At 40.5% G+C, this 18552-nt stretch overlaps 1 protein-coding gene across 2 annotated transcripts in view; it reads right to left on the reverse strand.

The window, feature by feature from the left end:
- The window catches only part of LOC127440736 (oocyte zinc finger protein XlCOF6-like), a 29141-nt gene that overhangs the window by 3447 nt on the left and 7142 nt on the right, over nucleotides 1-18552 (reverse strand). The window lies entirely within an intron of this gene.

An 18552-nucleotide genomic window follows, 5' to 3' on the forward strand; every position in this document is an offset into this window, starting at 1 on the left:
AAAATTCACATCAATCTACACTTCATACCCCATGACGAGAAAGCAAAAAACATATTTTTGACAACTTTGCTAATTTATTAAAAAGGAAAACTGAAATATCTCACTGACATAAGTATTCAGACCCTTTGCTATGACACTTGAAATTTAGCTCAGGTGCATCCCATTTCTCTGGATCATCTTTGAGATGTTTCAACATTTTGATTGGAGTCCACCTGTGGCAAATTCAATTGATTGGACATGATTTGGAAAGGCACACACCTGTCTATATAAAGTCTCACAGCTGAAAATGCAAATCAGAGCAAAAACCAAGCAATGAGGTCAAAAAACTGCCTGCAGAGCTCAGAGACAGAAATGTGTCGAGGCACAGATCTGGGGAAGGCTACAAAAAATTTTTTGGCTGCATTGAAGGTTCCCAAGAGCACAATGGCCTCCATAATTCTGAAATGGAAGAAGTTTGGAACAACAAGGACTCTTCTAGAGCTGGCCACCTGGCTAAACTGAGCAATCAGGGAAGAAGGGCCTTGGTAAGAGAGATGACCAAGAACCCGATGGTCACTCTGGTTGAGCTCCAGAGATCATGTGTGGAGATGGAAGGAACTTGCAGAAGAACAATCATCACTGCAACACTCCACCGATCTGGGCTTTCTGGAAGAGTGGCCAGACAGAAGCCTCTCCTCAGTGCAAGACACATAAAAACCCGCTTGGACATTGCAAAAAAGCACCTAAAGGACTCTCATACTGTAAGAAACAAGATTCTCTTGTCTGATGAAACGAACACTGAACTGTTTGGCCTCAATTCCAAGCATCATGTCTGGAGAAAACCAGGCACCGTTCATCACCTGCACAATACCATCCCAATGAAGCATGGTGGTGGTAGGAATCATGCTGTGGGGGTGTTTTTCAGCATTAGGGACTGGGGGCTAGTCAGGATTGAAGGATAGCTGGACGCAGCAATATACAGAGGTATCCTTAATGAAAACCTGGTCCAGAGCGCTCAGGACCTCAGACTGGGCCGAAGGTTAACCTTCCAACAGGACATTGACCCTAAGCACTCCGCCAAGACAATGCAAGAGCGACTTAGGGACAACTCTGTGAATGTCCTTGAGTGGCCCAGCCAGAGCCCGGACTTGAGCCCAATCGAACATCTCTGGAGAGACCTGAAAATGGCTGCCCACCGATGGTCCCCATCCAACCTGACAGAGCTTGTGAGGATCTGCAGAAAAGAATGGCAGAAAATCCCCAAATCCAGGTGTGCAAAGCTTGTCGCATTATTCCCAAAAAGACTTGAAGCTCTAATCGCTGCCAAAGGTGCTTCAACTAAGTACTGAGTTAAGGGTCTAAATACTTATGTCAATGTGATATTTCAGTGTTTTCTTTTTAATATATTTGCAAAGTTATCAAAAATCTGGGTTTTGCTTTGACATTATGGGGTATAGAGTGTAGATTGATGTGAAAAAAATCATTTAAAACATTTTAGCATTAGGCTGCAACATAACAAAATGTTACTGTGGAGCGGGGCGTGGTCATGTGTCTGTCACTGGGGAGAGAGGAAGCGGTAAGGGCCATCACCTGGTGATTAATGATGCGTAACACCTGCGTCTCGTTACAGTGACGATGGAGATGGGCTTGAAAAGGCAGCTGAGAACGCCAGTGAGGGAGAGTCCCAGTCACACAGACCTGACATTCCGTGAAGCTAAACACTGCAAAGCTGCTGAACTTAGATATTTAGAAGTTTATGTTGTCCCTTATGACTAAAGCTTGATTTACCTGGACTGCCACCCTGCTTCCCACTTCCTTATTGTTGAATCTCTACACTGGTGCCAAAACCCAGGAATAAGGAAGAAGACTGGTCGCCATGGACACCTCATCGCTGGATGAAGTCATCCGTGCCCTGGCCAGCATCCACGAGACCCACCACCAAGCCCTACTCCTGCAAGAATGGCGCCTCCAGGAGCTCCTCCGAGCCCAAGCCGAGGATCGGCAGGCCTTGCGGAGCTGCTTAGCTCCAGCCGGTTCCTCAACCGCGGCCCCGGAAGCAATGACGAAACCACAGCTGCTGCTCCAAAAGACAGGCCCCCAGGACAAGCTGGAGGCATACCTGAATTTCTTTGAGCAGACCCAATGGGCCCTCCACCTGCTGCCACTGCTTTCCAGGGAGGCCCAGCTCGCGGCGCAGCAACTTCCAGCTGAGGACCGCCTGGACTACATCAAGCTAAAGACCGCTGTCCTGCAACGGGTTGGCCGTAGCCACGAATAACACCATCAGCGATTCCGCTCCTTCACCTTGAGTGACGCCGGCCACCCGTTCGTGTTTGCCCAGCAGCTCCGTGATGTCTGCCGAAGATGGGTGCTGGCCGAGGAAGGGCGTGGCATGGAGGATCTTATCGACCTGATGGTGCTGGAGCAACTAACCATTCGCCTGCCCTGAGGAACAGCGGTATGGGTCCAGTGGCATCGCCCCACGTCGGTGGATGACGCCGTCCAGCTGGCCGAAGCCCACATGGTGGCCTCAGTCCAGTTCTCTCTCTCTCCCTCTTGCTTCTCCTCCTCCTCTTGCCCTATACCCACTCCCCAGAAACGGGCTGCACTATGCGCCGCCCCCCTCCCCTACCCCTCTCCGTCATCCTTCCTAGGTTGATGTGTCTGCTGCCACGGGTGCAGCCTGGAAGCCTGCGCTGGTCTGTCGGGGTTGCGGGGAGCCGGATCACGTCCAAGACCAGCATCCAGTGATGGAGGTGGAGACGTGGATTCCGGTCTCCGACACGCCACAGTCTGCCCCCGGTCGAGCAGGGACGTACAGGATACTGGTAAAAATTAAGGAGCATACATACCAAGCCCTGGTGGATTTGGGTTGTAATAAAACCTCGATCCACAACGGCTTGGTTCATGACGGGGCTTTGAGTACAAAACACAAGGTGATGGTTTGGTGTGTGCATGGGGATGTTCACAAATACATGGTAGTGACTACCGTTATTCAATTTCGGGAGTAAAGTGTGCCAGATCATAACTCCTAAACTAGACTGTAGCATAAAGATTTATTTGACTTCATACAGATAATTTATACATTCAAGTGGTATAACTGTGCTTAGAATTAAAGTTCATATCAGAGTGACAAGAAAGAATATTGAAATTATAAAGAACTATAAAGTGATTGAATTCCATTTGGGAAATCACATTATCTTGACAAACAATAAAACTTTGAGTCCAGTGTATTGCATTAAACTAAAGTCAACTTAGTAATTGGATTTTAAACAAAGGTTGTATTTAAGATAAGTGTTGTTATATTACATAAGGTATAATTATGGCAAACACTCCAGTGGAAATACTAAAATCTAAAAAATCCACTGTCTAAATAATTGATTGATAAAATCTCAAAGAAATGAGAAAAGTGAAATAAATAAATAAAGGGACTTGTATGAACGTTGTGTATTAAAAGGTGAAAAAAATTAGAAAAATTGTTTCAATATATTGGATTTGCAGATTATAATAGTAGGAAATAAATTAAAATAGTAAAATATACATTTATCCTCTAATTGTAATGATTTATCTAAATGAAGGGTGATAATTTTTCATTATTGGTATGACAAGTAAAATAACAGTGAAAGAAATAAAGACTCAGCTTATCTAAGAAAAAGTAGCTGTTATTGTGGTTTGGCATTATTTGGAGTGATCCTAAAAGTAAATTGACAACACAGAAAATGTACATGTATGTGGTATAATAATTATAACAATTAAAGTGTATAAATAAATGAAAATAACTGAATTTCTTTGGAAGATCATATTATCTGAACAAATAAAAATTGTTACAAAAATTGATACCTTGATATATTTTCCTAAAGATAGGGTTTGTTGTATTATAAGAGAAATCATGGCAGCCACTCCTGTGGACATATTAGGATTAAAATATCCATTGCGTAAAGAACTTATAGATAAGCTTTCAAGCAAATGGCAAAAGGCAACCAAAGATATGATGACAAAATGGCCAAAGGAAGGGACATTTGATGTAGCGTTGTGCGAGGAAATGGAAACGTTGATAAAAAATTATAAAACTAAAGATAAGAGTAAAAAAAATTAAAAGAGAGAAACAAAGAGGGAAGAAGAGAGAGAAGTGCTAGCACTGTTCAAAAAGGAAGGAGAAAATTATCTGAAAAATATAAGACAGGCAAGAAAAATACTGAAGGATGCAGAAAAAGAGATAAGTAAAAAAGGAGAGGTCCTTGTTAAACCACCTCCATATGTAACCTCAGAAGGTCAGTTCCCAATACTCAAGGGAACTGTAGAAGTTTTAGGAGAAATGCAAATGGAGGGTCATGTGGAGTTGGAAAAAGAAAAACAAACAGGGGTGAGACCGAAGAAGAAACAGGATAGAAAAAGAGAGAAAAACTTGCCTTTAGATTGTTATAAACAGGCACGGACAGCGTTAGAAAAAATGAAAGCACAATTTGAAAAAGAAACAGTATGTGAAGAAGAACCGTTAGGGCAAGTGAGAAGAGGAGGAGATTGAAGCAGAAGCGCAAATACTAGAAACACAAATAAATAGGAAAGTTAGAGAAACAGAAAAATTAAAACAAGACACAGATAAGTTGGTGAGAAATAGAAGTAGACTATTGGAAAGTAGGGAGAGAGAAAGTGAAGAGGAGTCATAATTTGATGAAGGAAGGTGGGCACAGGGAAGAGAAGGAGGAAGGCTTAGACCATTGGCACAGCAACTCCCCATTTTAATTAAAGGTACGCAGGGACAGTATGTGCCTTGGGCTACACAGGACCTTGACAGGCTGGTCTCTCGCCTCCCTGATATCCAAGAGGGGGCTTGGAAGTGGATTAGAGGGTTTGAAGAACAAACAATAGGCAGACTTTTAGCTGTGGGGGACATTAAAGCACTCCTGGCAAAAATTGTAGGAGCAAAGATGGAAGAAATCCTTCAAACATCTAATCTTGGCAACAGCCATTTCGAGGTCCATCTCAAGGCCCAGTAAACCCTTAGGGAGGTCCAAATCAAGGATATTAGGGATGCACAGAGAATCCTACAGGGGAGAGTCAGCTTCCAATTTTAACAACCAATGCTGATCAAGAACCTATGTTGCAGGTTAAAATAGAGGGAAAAACCACACCGATGCTAGTAGACACAGGAGCAATTTATACGTGTGTAAATTCAAATTATGCCTCACATCTCCCCTTGTCTGGAAAATATGCAAAGACAGTAGGATTCTCAGGACAAATGCAGCTAATTCCTATGACCGCTCCAGTATGTCTACCAACTAAAAATAAGAGTACAACTATACCTATCCTGGTATCAAATCAGATAGAGATGCATTATGTAAATTGGGGCTTCAAATTTGGTGTTCTCCAGAGGGAGTGTACATAGACTTACAGGAAATAAGAACTCAGATGATGATTTCTGAGTCAAGAGCAAATGTGTACTGGATAGGACAGATAGAAAAGGATGTAAGACAGACAATTAATAAATGGGAAAAGTTTATTGAAGCACAGATTCCTGAAGCACAGTTGCCAAAATCAGAATTTCACTGTACAATGATATATGATCCTGAGAGAGATGCAAAAATAGAAAAGAAATGGCAGGAAAGAAGTGAAGAAAAAAAATTGAAATGACCTAGCAATATATCATAATAGGTAAACAAGGAGCAGCTTTCAATATAACTGGGAGTGAATTTGTAAAAGAATTAGTTTAATGTAACAGATTCTGCTCCACATGTACACTTATATATAAGGAAAAATTGGAAAGCAAAAGATTTAGGGCCAATGATGAAAAAGGCTAAACAGCGCCAATGGGAACCAACAGTAAATCTATTGATTTTTCATTCTGCTGACAAAAATTACATCAACATTTTGTGAGAGACTATATTGATGGGTACTCCTCAGGAAATATTCATTAATAAAAAAATACAAAAGCAGATGATAATAACACCCAAATTGGTAGAGACTATTGATGCTGAACTGTTTAAGGAAGTGGAGAGTCAGGTACCAACTGAGTTATGGTCTCAGCATGACACAGATGTAGGACTGGTAAATTCAGCCAGCCCAATAAGAATACAACTTACAGTTGTGCTCAAAAGTTTGCATACCCTGGGAGAATTGGTAATACAGTATATGTACCATTTTTAAAGAAAACATGAGTGAGCAGGCAAAACACATTTCTTTTATTTCTTATGGGATTCATATTCAACTGTAGGTTATAACAGAATGGCACAATCATAAAACAAAACATGGCAACAAAGAAAAAAATGAAATGACCCCTGTTCAAATGTCTGCATACCCTTAGTTCTTAATACTGTGTATTGCCCCCTTTAGCATCAATGACAGCATGCAGTCTTTTGTAATAGTTGTCTATGAGGCCCCAAATTCTTGCAGGTGGTATAGCTGCCCATTCGTCTTGGCAAAATGCCTCCAGGTCATGCAAAGTCTTTGGTCATCTTGCATGAACCGCAAGTTTGAGATCACCCCAGAGTGGCTCGATGATATTAAGGTCAGGAGACTGTGAGCGCTATGGGATGGTCCACTCCAGAACCTTCACCTTTTTCTGCTGTAACCACTGGAGGGTCAACTTGGCCTTGTGCTTAGGGTCAATGTCGTGCTGGAAAGTCCAAGTGCGTCCCACGTGCAGCTTTCGTGCAGAAGAATGCAAATGTCTGCCAGTATTTTCTGATAACATGCTGCATTCATCTTGCCATCAATTTTCACAAGATTCCCCGTGCCTTTAGAGCTCACACATCCCCAAAACATCAGTGAGCCACCATCATGCTTCACAGTGGGGATGGTATTTTTTTCACTATAGGCCTTGTTGACCCCTCTCCAAACATAGCGCTTATGGTTGTGACCATAAAGCTCTATTTTGGTCTCGTCACTCTACAGTGTGCCAGAAGCTGTGAGGCGTGTCAAGGTGTTGTCGGGCATATTGTAAATATTTTTGTGGCATTGGCGCAGTAAGGGCTTCTTTCTGGCAACTCGACCATGCAGTTCATTTGTGTTCAAGTATCGTCGTATTGTGCTCCTTGAAACAACCACACTGTTTTTTTCCAGAGCAGCCTGTATTTCTCCATGAGGTTACCTGTGGGTTTTTCTTTGTATCCCGAACAATTCTTCTGGCAGTTGTGGCTGAAATCTTTCTTGGTCTACCTGACCTTGGCTTGGTATCAAGAGATCCCCGAATTTTCCACTTCTTAATAAGTGATTGAACAGTACTGACTGGCATTTTCAAGGCTTTGGATATCTTTTTATATCCTTTTCCATCTTTATAAAGTTCCATTACCTTGTTACGCAGGTCTTTTGACAGTTCTTTTCTGCTCCTCATGGCTCAGTATCTAGCCTGCTCTGTGCATCCACGTGAGCGCTAACAAACTCATTGACTATTTATACACAGACACTAATTGCAATTTAAAAAGCCACAGGTGTGGGAAATTAACCTTTAACTGCCATTTAAACCTGTGTGTGTCACCTTGTGTGTCTGTAACAAGGTCAAACATTCAAGGGTATGTCAACTTTTGATAAGGGCCATTTGGGTGATTTCTGTTATGATTTAAAAAGGAGCCAAACATGTGATAATAAATGGCTTCATAAGATCACTATCCTTAAATAAAAGACTTTTATCATATTTTCAAAATCAATGCCAAAATTTCACAATTTCTGCCAGGGTATGCAAACTTTTGAGCACAACTGTATTTACTATAATCAACAGAGATTTATTAATTATACTGATGATGCTTTATCTGCATTAGGAGAACAAGTACATGAAAATAGAATGACATGGCAAAATAGGCAGGCTCTTAATTGGTTATTGGCAGACAAAGGGGGTGTATGTGTTATGTTTGGAGATCAATTTTGTACCAAATAATACTGCTCCGGGAGGAACATTTAGTGAAGTCATGATTAAATTAAAAAACTTAAGAACCAAAGTTAAAGCAAATGCTGGAAGAGATAATCAAATATGGGATTGGTTTGATCTGAAGTTTGGAGCATGGGGAGCATGGTTTGCTAAATTGGGAATGTTTTTGGGAATTGCAATAATGATAGGAGGGCTATTGTTTTGTTTTGTACTTCCTTTATTGAGGTCACTAGTTATCAAAGCCATGGTTAAGCAATTGGAAATGCTAAGATGTCAAGATAATGGAAAAGTGATTTTTAGAAGGTAACCAAAGTGTATATTATCAGGATTGGTTGTATAAACCAAACTGGGATTCACAAACAGTGGATGAGTATTCAAGTACCTCAAATGAAGACAAAGAAGATGAATAAAGATGAGCTACACCCTGGATGTAAGTGCTAGTCTAACCTCTCCCCAAAGGTTGACCCTCTACGATGCGCAAAGTATCTGGGTTGAAGATATCTACACACACACAGAAAGAACTCTTAATATTATGATGAATATTTTGTTTTATGTACTCTACATAACTGTGACAACCGCAGGCAAGGCTGAACCAATTGCACACTCATGCTTATAACATGTTTATATGTTTCATTTATTGAATGAAGGTATAAGGAGACAAAATCTTTTACTCTGTTCTTAATCAAACTTGAATGGAGACGTTTGGTTCTGCAATCTCCACCGGAGTGCGGTTGCATAATCTTGCAATAAAGCAAGAAATCTTGCATAAACAACAATAAAGGATGCATATAGCTCTGTCCCACATGCAGCTTTAGGACTCTCTGATTACTGTCTGGTTCATCTTCTACCGACCTACAGGCAGAATCTAAAATCAGCTATACCTGTAGTAAAGACCATAAAAAGATGGACCAATGAAGCAGAGCTGGAACTACAAGCCTGCTTTGACTGCACTGATTGGAGTGTTTTTGAAGCTGCAGCCACCGACCTGGACAAGCTCACAGATACTGTGACATCATATATCAGTTTCTGTGAGGACATGTGCATTCCTACTAGGACTTATTTAACATACAACAACGACAAACCATGGTTTACAGCAAAACTCAGGCAGCTTCATTAGGCCAAAGAGGATGCTTACAGACCTTCACATCACACAAACATTTACACCTCCTGCCACCACCCTCCTCCCCTCTCCTGCTACTCAACATGCACTTAAGATCTGTGAAAAGGATGTGTGCCGGGTCTTCCGGAAACAGAAGACAAGAAAAGAACAGGGCCCAGATGGGGTTTCACCCACTTGTCTAAAATCCTGTGCTGACCAGCTGGCCCCCATCTTCACACAGATCTTCAAAAGATCACTGGAGCAGTGCGAAGTGTCCTGCTGTTTCAAACACTCCACAGTCATCACCCTCCCTAAGGAACCCAAGATCAAAGGACTTAATGACTACAGACCTCTTGCTCTGACATCTGTGGTCATGATGTCATGTGAGACTGGTGTTGGCCCACCTGAAGGACATCACTGAACCCTTTCTGGATCCCCTTCAATTTGCTTATAGAGCAAACAGGTCTGTGGATGATGCAGTCAATATGGGACTGCATTACATACTTCAAATATCTAGATAGACCAGGGACTTATGCAAGGATACTATTTGTTGACTTCAGTTCAGCTTTTAACACCATCAACCCCGCTCTCCTATGGGCTAAATTAACCCAGCTCTCTGTTCCTTGCTCTTTCTGTACAGACAGGCAGCAACAAGTGAGAATGGGGAAATTCACCTCCAGCACATGTACAATCAGCACTGGTGCCCCCCAGGGATGTGTGCTTTCCCCACTACTCTTCACCCTCTACACATATGACTGCACTGCCAAGGACCCCTCCTGAAGTTCGCAGACAACACTACAGTCATCGGCCTCATCCAAGATGACGATGAGTCTGCATACAGAAGAGAGGTTGAACAGCTGGCCGTCTGGTGCAGTTAAAACAACCTGGAGCTGAACACACTCAAAACAGTGGAGATGATAGTGTACTTTAGTAGGAACGCCCCAACATTAACCCCGCTCACCATTCTGAAAAGCAGGTTCCTGGGCACTACCATCTCACAGAACCTGAACTGGTAGACCCACATAGACTCAATTTTGAAAAAGGCCCAGCAGAGGTTGTACTTTCTTTGCCAGTTGAGGAAGTTCAACCTGCCACAGGCGCTGCTGATACAGTTCTACTCAGCAGTCATTGAGTCTGTCCTCTGCACTTCTATAACTGTTTGGTTTGGTTCAGCTACCAAGTCAGACATCAGAAGACTTCAAAGGATAGTTCGGACAGCTGAGAGGATTACTGGCACTCCTCTACCCACCCTGCTAGAACTGTACAGATCCAGAGTGACAAAAAGGGCTCGCAAAATCACTCTTGATCCCATTCACCCAGCACACTTCCTCTTCGAACTCTTGCCCTCTGGCTGGTGCTACAGAGCACTGAGCACCAGAACAGCCAGGCACAGTAACAGTTTTTTCCCTCAGGCCATCCACCTCATGAAAAGTTAAAACTGCCCCCAAATACTTTCCTTTGATAAATACAACCATGTGCAATAGTCAGTCCATCCATTCCTACTTATATCCATATCTAATTTATATTCTTTAACATATCCTACCTCTTCTTCAATACATTACATCACCTGCACATAACTGTATATCTGTATATAAAAAATTCTAACAACATTATTGCGCTATTGCATATTTCCCTTTTTTCTGTTATATCTAATTTTTTTGTCACTATATGTATATATGTTTAAATGTATAGGTGTGTATGTATGAAAATTTAAATTAGGTTCTAATTTCCTTTTGGGGTAAGCTCCTCTTTCCTGCCATCGTCGCATTCCAGTAGGATCTGACGGTTCGAGCGAGAAACCTATCCCTTAACTATAGGACGGGGCTTGCGAAACTCATGTTATTCTTATACTCTCAAGTCCTTTGAGAGAAATGGAAGCCTATGTGATGGTTCTGGCAGAGGACTCGTAGTAAGCATTACTCAGTACAATTAATAATCTGATCAACCCTGTATCTAATGCTGCATTTTGTCAGATAAACTGTAACACATTTTTATCTTTTTTTGTTGTTGTTGTTGATAAGGTTGCTTAACATAAAGACATCAATTATTGCTACCATGTGTGGAAACATCGGGTTGTATGGAGATCTTGTTGGATTCTTTCTCTCCTAATTAAGAGCAGGATCTTTATAAAATTGTACATCAGTTCAAACCATCCAGTTGTCGTACAGATGTTGGTCCTTTAAGACTTTATGGAAGTTATTGGGACTTTAGGCCCTTCTTTGCTGTCTATAATAAATAGCTCACTCGTGTCAGGATGTGTCCCAGAGGAGTTAAATACTGTGAAGAAGCTCTCGTTAGATTCTAACCCTAACCAAACCCTAACCCTAATAGCTACTGACCAATCTCAAAATTATATTTTATCTAAAAAATTATAGGGAAAGCAGCAGCGAAGCAACTGTTGGAGGTACTGAAGGATAACTGTAAAAGATGAGGCGAGGAGCAGTTTTTCCTTCTTCAGGTGAGGCTTTATTTTCCCCTCTTGGCGACACCAATTTACAGTTACCTTCACACACTAAACTGAGACTAACACACACAGCTTTCATAAATAAACTTTCACTACTAGGAACATCCTTGCTCTGGCTCGGCTCTGTCGTATCCAGTCTCCCTCCACTGAATGTTGTGTCGCTCTATTTATGCCGCTCTCCCCGTGCTCACTGAAATTAGAGACAGGTGTTAGACATAATTTAGCTCAGGTGTAAGCGCCCTTACCGCTTTCTCTCTCCGGAGAGATGCTTGACCACGCCCCCGCTGCCACAATAACTATTTTTTTTAATTTTTTATTTTTTTTATTTCAGTCAGCTTTTAGAGAAAACCATCGTCCAGAAACCAATGATTTATTGATGGACGCTGGAGAGTGGTCTATTTTAGTGTCATTTGATTTAACTGCAGCATTTAATACAGTTGATCATCCGTTTTAATTGATACATTGAAGAGACAGGTGGGAATATCTGGGGTGGCTTTAGACCAGTTTGATTTATCGAATCTGAAATTTGTAGTATCTGATGTCCTCCTCTTCAACAATTAATTGTGGTGTTCCGCAAGGATCCTCTTAGGGCCAATATTGTTTTCTCTATAAATGTTACCTCTTGGTTCTGTGATTCAAAAATACAACATATATTTTCATTGCTATGCAGATGACCAACGTCACTGAATCCCAATGATCTGTCTAGTTTAAATGTTCTTCAAGAGTGTATAGCAGAAATTTAAAAACTGGATGGCATGTAATTTTCTGCAGATAAATTCTGATAAAACCGAGGTTGTTATAATCAGTCATGGTTTTAAAAAAAGTCAGATTGAGTCATTACTTAATCAAGTTGTGATTAAGGCTGTGATTACTTAATCAAGTTGTGATTAAGGCTGTGAGAAATCTGGGCGTCTATTTTGACACAAATGTAAATTTTGAATATCATGTCAGGAAGTTAGTTCAATCTTGTTTTTATCAGTTAAAGAACATTTCCAAGGTTTTGAGTTTTAGGAAAACAGAGAATCTTATTCATGCTTTTATTTCATCTCGCCTAGATTATTGTAGTGCACTTTTTTCAACTTTAAATAAATGCACTTTAGCATGACAACAATCAGTGCAAAATGTTGCAGCTAGACTTTTGACATGAAATAGGTCTTTTAATCATATTACTCCAGTTCTAGCTTCTTTCCATTGGTTATCAATTCATTTTAGTGCTGATTTTAAGATTTTATTAATTATATAAAAGTATTGCATGGTTTGGCACCAGATTATTTAGCAGAACTTTTAAGACCTTACAAAACAGTTAGACCTCTTAGATCTTCTTGTCACAAATTGTTGGCTGTTCGAAGAGCCAAAAAACAAAACAAAACATGATAAAACGTTAGTAGTGAAGGCCCCACGATTATGGAACAGCCTACCCTGGGACATAAGAACTGCTGAATCTTTGTCTGTTTTTAAGTCTCGTTTAAATACTCATTTGTATAAACTTGCTTTTACTACTTTGTACATTTTTGTTTTTACCTTGTGTTTTACTGAGTGTGTTTTGATTTTATGTTTTGTGAAGCACTTTGTGCTTGTTTACTAATTGTGTTTTATATTTTGTAAATATATATACGTTGTTTGTTACAACGTACGGATCACCCGGTGGTATCTGGCTCTCCAGCCCTTTAAATTCAAGGTGTTCCACAGACCGGGGGTGCAGATGACTGTCGCCGACTTCTTTTCCAGAAATGGGAGGGGAGTGGTAGACGGGTCGGATGGCTCCCCGGCCCGAGTCGGGCGGTGGGGATATGTGGCAGCGGGGGCGTGGTCGAGCGTCTTTCCGGAAAGAGGGAAAGCGGTAAGGGCGCTTAAACCTGAGCTAGATTATGTCTAACACCTGTCTCTAATTCCAGTAAGCATGGGGAGAGCGGCATATAAATGGCCACGCCACCAGCAGAGAGAGAGAGAGAGAGTCTGGCACAAGGGAACCTACAGTGTAAATTGCAAGTTTCATCACGATACAATCTTATATCGATTCTCTTAGCTAGCAATCTGATGTTTGCCAATACCTCAAAGTTTGCCGAGATGCAATTTTAATTAGATACAGGCATCTGCGATCTATATGAAATTATATTATGTGCCTGATTTACACAATCACATTTCTAATAACTAGCAAATGCAACCAACTTATAATTTGAAAATTTTACTGAGGTCTCTGAAGTGCAAATCCAGTAAACGCATTGGGACATGAACATATGTACAAATATGATGAAATCTCCAGCTTTTTAAGATTAATGCATCAAATGCAACTTGATATTAATTATTTTCTTTGTATTTAACAGCAATACTTTGTATTTGCAAAATATGGATTTCATGATTATCTGGAGCTAGTGCAGGACACTTTCTGAGTGATGGTCACAAAGATAGATGCAGGAAAAGAAAAATAAATAAATAAAAACTGCTGATAGCCACATTAAATAAAAATATTTAAGAAGCTTCTTGAGCTCAAACAAGATTTGGTGCTCCGTCTGTAATTATAATCCAAAAATATAACTTCTAAATCACGTTTTGAGGTAAAAGACAACATTAAAAGATCAAAGACTGATTTGGAATGGCCTGGTAAAACAGACGCATTCAGTAGTTGAACGGACCATTGAAAGACTGGTGGTCATCAAATTTTATAACAGTCTCATGGAGGAGGAGGATTGCTTTTCTTAAAGGAAAATTCAGGGTTTAATACAAGTTAAGCTCAAACGACAGCATCGAAAAATTTATTTCGAATCGTCCGTCCTTTTCTTTAAAAAAAGCAAAAATTGAGGTTACAGTGAGGCACTTACAATGGAAGTGGGGGCCAACTTTTGGAGGGTTTAAAGGTAGAAATTTGTTGCTTATAATTTTATAAAAGCAATTACATAAATTCTTCTATTAAAACTAATGTATTATTTGAGCTGTAAGGTTGTTTAAATTGTAATTTTTTTAGTAATTTAAGGGTTTCAGGGTTTGCTGACATTACATCGTCATGGCAACAAAGTTGTAAAATTAGCTATAACTTTACACAGAAAATGTTAGTAAGTGATTTTATCACAATAAAAGCATGGTAACACACAGATTGTTTATGTCTTATGGCTATACTTTTGAAACAGTGAGTATTTTAACGTTCAAAAATTGGCCCCCATTCACTTCCATTGTATGTGCATCACTGTAACCCAGATTTTTGCTTTTTTTTAAAGAAAAGGAGGGACAAGTCAAAATTTATAATATTATACAAAATCAATATTATGTCACAAATGCTGTCTATTTTAACTTCTATTGAACCCGGAATATTCCTTTAATTCCTACCTCGTTTTATTCAAATGGAATGACTTTTAAAGTATGTAGCCTACATACTTTAGACGTGATGCAATCATGTGCAGAATTACATTAATGTTGTTCTTGGCAGATACCTTTAACAAATACTTCAATAAAACAGGGAGTTAAAGGGCAGCTCACCCAAAAATGACATATCTGTCATTATTACTCCTCCTCAAGTCTGTATGAATTTCTCTTGGAACACAAAAAGAGATGTTAGACAGAATGTTAAGGCCAAAGTATACTTCGGTTGTCCGTGTTGCTGATCGGAACATGCACAGTACAGGTGTAAGTTTCATCATCAGCACAGTCTATGTGGACTGTCCGCATGCAGCCCAGATTTTCTTGACAAGCATAGTGTCTTCTTCTGTGCGCATCATCAGCGCATATGCCTGCTGTTGACTGTACTAAAACAGCATCACATAGCAGTTGTAGTGTGCATGTGTCGAACGCTTTCATATTCACTCACAGTCAGAAGAGAATACTTAGAAAGCTAATGTGGTTGACCGGGTGCGATCTGATCCAGAATGCTGAAAAACGAAGTATACCTGGGCCTTTAGTCTTTAGGCCCCTGCATACTTACTACGAAAACAAAAAACTAATGGGTGCATAGTCATTTAAAACAAAATCTGTTCAAAAAAAGAAGTTTTGTTTTGGTTTGTTTCGATGGTTCGTAACAGCTCGCCAGGGCGAATTCTTAGCAAATTCAAAATATTGGAGAGTTGTTTGCCCCTCCCCAGACTCGAAGCTCATGCGGGTTGCCAAAATGTTGACATGCAAATTAGCCAACTCAGCATCCATTTTAAAGGATTTCTGGACTTTAAGCTGTCTCCATCTTTCAAAGGCATCTCCAATATTTATCCTTGTTTTACTACGCCTCTGGTCAAGGTGGTTTTTAAACGGATGGCGAGGCTATTTATGTCGGGTGGAACCTGTTATCTCTGATCCAGTTAGTTTGCTGGCTTCCATGGCTGCAGCACGCAGTGTTGTTTGCCTGCAAACTTGTTCAAATCTGGAAACCCGGCAGTGTCGAAATAATATTGGTGAGTGGGCAGTGGGCGGGATCACACAGGCCAAAACATAAACAGAAATTCCAGCCCGGAATGGAAACTGCAAAGTAGAATATACTGGCTGTAGCTTTGTTATCGGAGAAGCCAGTATTTCAACTTAGCATGTTTCCTAATTCTCTAATGACATATAATGGTCATTTTATGATTTAATACAGTAAAAATATTACATATACCACCTTTAACACTCTTTTATACACTCATTTTTGCAGTAGTATCAGTGTCATCCTAAATTACAATAACAGTGTAATGGGCGTATATTATGGCCGCATATTGAATTAGTGCATCAGCTCCGTGAATTCAGAATGTAAACAAGACACATTATCAACTAGGGCTGCAATTAACGATTATTTTGATAATCGATTAATCTAATGATTATTAGAACGATTATTCGACTATTCTGCGATTATTGCAAATGATTAATCATTAGCTCTTAAATGACTATTCAGCTTATGTCTCGATTTTAAAGGTTGTATTAAACGTGCTGCTTACTAACAATAAAGAGGACTAAACCATCTTTTAAAAATACCTCTAAATGACACTCACTGAATTAAAGGGTAAAAATACTTTTTATTAAGTTTAATCCAGTAAAGAAATGCACTGCAAAAAATCCTATTGTTATCAAGTGTTTTTGTCTTATTTTCCATTTAAAATTGTCTAAAAATCCTTAAAACAAGATACATTTACTTGAGAAGCAACATATAAGATATTTAGACTTGCTTTAAGAGAATGTTAATCTTAAATATAAGTGTATTTTGTATATAATACTTCTGCGAGTGCAGTAAAGACAATATATACTTATATTCAAGATCTATTCTATAAAAGTAAGTCTAAATATCTTATATGCTGCTTCTCAGGTGAATGCATCTTTTTTTAGACATTTTAAAATATTTGTATATATTCAACATTCTCAGATTAAAAAAAATGTTCTGCTAAAGAAAATGTACGTTGTTTTAAAGGAGTTTTAGATATTTATATAGGAAAACAAGCCAAAACAATAACAAATTAAAAACTTATTTTGTTGCAGTGTATAATGGGGCGAGCACTACCCTCTCTCACCTTTTTGTTCACTTCAATCCATCTTTAACTCACAAAAAAACAAACTCTCTCTTATTAATAAAGCTGCGTATTGCCAATTCAATGATCAGAAATGCACACAGACATATATTATGATTCAATAAATTGCAAGCCATCACGTTATAATCTAGCTGCAGACTGCGGATATAAGCGTACATGCTCGAGGGGTGAGCGTCCCTGCGACAGAGTGTGCCTCAGCCGGGTGCAGTTTCAATCTCTCCCCCTTAGATCGGGACATTCGCGCAACTCATAGAAGAGGCGCTGACCGCACAGAGAAATGCCAGTTTCGGAGTTTGTAGTTATTTACATGATCTGCTTCCATATTATTTGAACTTTAATAAAGCTGTAACGCATTAAATATAACTGCATTTAAGATGTAATACCAGGGTGTTTCCTTTAAAGAAGCTCGACACACAAGTTTTGCTTCAGCAGAGCGGCAGCTCCAGCTCCACTTATTCCACAACGAGAGTGCTTCTGTATTTACTTATTTTGTATTTTTGCATTATAATTCCCTCATACTTTGCAGTGATCTTCATCACCTGAAGCTGTTTGGAAAGTTTAGAGTAAATCTGGACTGTGAGCTCAGTCAGGCACAAACTGCAGTGCTGCTCTCGCACGTCATCATTAGAGTTTAATGTGATCTCATGTATATATGGTCCTCAGCCAACTGGATCACCTCCTCCAGCGACGCTGGACGGTGGCACTGGACACACTCTGCCGTCCCCTTCTGCAGTTGGGAGACGAACTGCTCCAGCACCACGATGTTGATGACGTCGTCGCCCTCCTCCTCAGCCAGCAACCACTGCCGGCAGGCATTGCGGAGCTGTTGTGCGAAGGCAAACGGGTGACCGCCTTGCTCAGCGTCAGTGTGGGAATTGCTGTCGGTGCTGTTCCAGGCTGCAACCGACCCGTTGCAGGATGGCTTTCTTCAAATCGGAATACTCCAGGAGTTTGGCAACCGGGAGTTGCTGTGCCCTGAGCTTCCCCAGACAGCAGCGGTAGCAGACAGACAGCCCACTGTGAGCACGGACATTTCAGGGCTCTGGCCGTGTGCTCGAAGAGCTCCAGGAAGGCCTCCGGGTCATCCTGTGGTGTCATCTCGCAAGCGTCACTCGGAGCTGCTGCTGGGGTTACGGTTGAAGCCCCCTCCTGGGACAACAAGCTCCGCAACACCCGCCGGTCCTCCGCCTGGGCCTGGAGGAGCAACTCAAAACACTTCTCCTGTTCCTTCCGCAGCACCATGAGGGTCTGGTGTTGTGCTGTATCTCTTTCTACCAAAACGCTAATTGTAAATGACATTATTACAGATCATAGTTTGGATGTGCTCTGTTTGACTGAAACCTAGCTTGCTACAGTATATAGATCACCCGGGTCATACTTTTCTATCAGATCTAGTAGTTAATGTAGATAGAACTTTAATTGTTGGTGACTTCAACATTCACATAGATAATGAAAATGACACATTGGGATTATCATTTATCAATATTCTCAACTCTCTTGGAGTCAGATAAAATGTGATAGGACCAACTCATCACCATAATCATATGCTAGAATTGGAGTTGATGTTGATACTATATAAATTCTACCGCAGGGCGATGATATCTCAGATCATTACCTCATCTCCGCTGCGATCAGCTAATGTCACTCACTTTACACCAAGCTATCGTTCAGGTAG

The sequence above is a fragment of the Myxocyprinus asiaticus genome, chromosome 5 (assembly GCF_019703515.2).
Source record: "Myxocyprinus asiaticus isolate MX2 ecotype Aquarium Trade chromosome 5, UBuf_Myxa_2, whole genome shotgun sequence".
Classification (NCBI taxonomy): Eukaryota; Metazoa; Chordata; class Actinopteri; order Cypriniformes; family Catostomidae; genus Myxocyprinus; species Myxocyprinus asiaticus.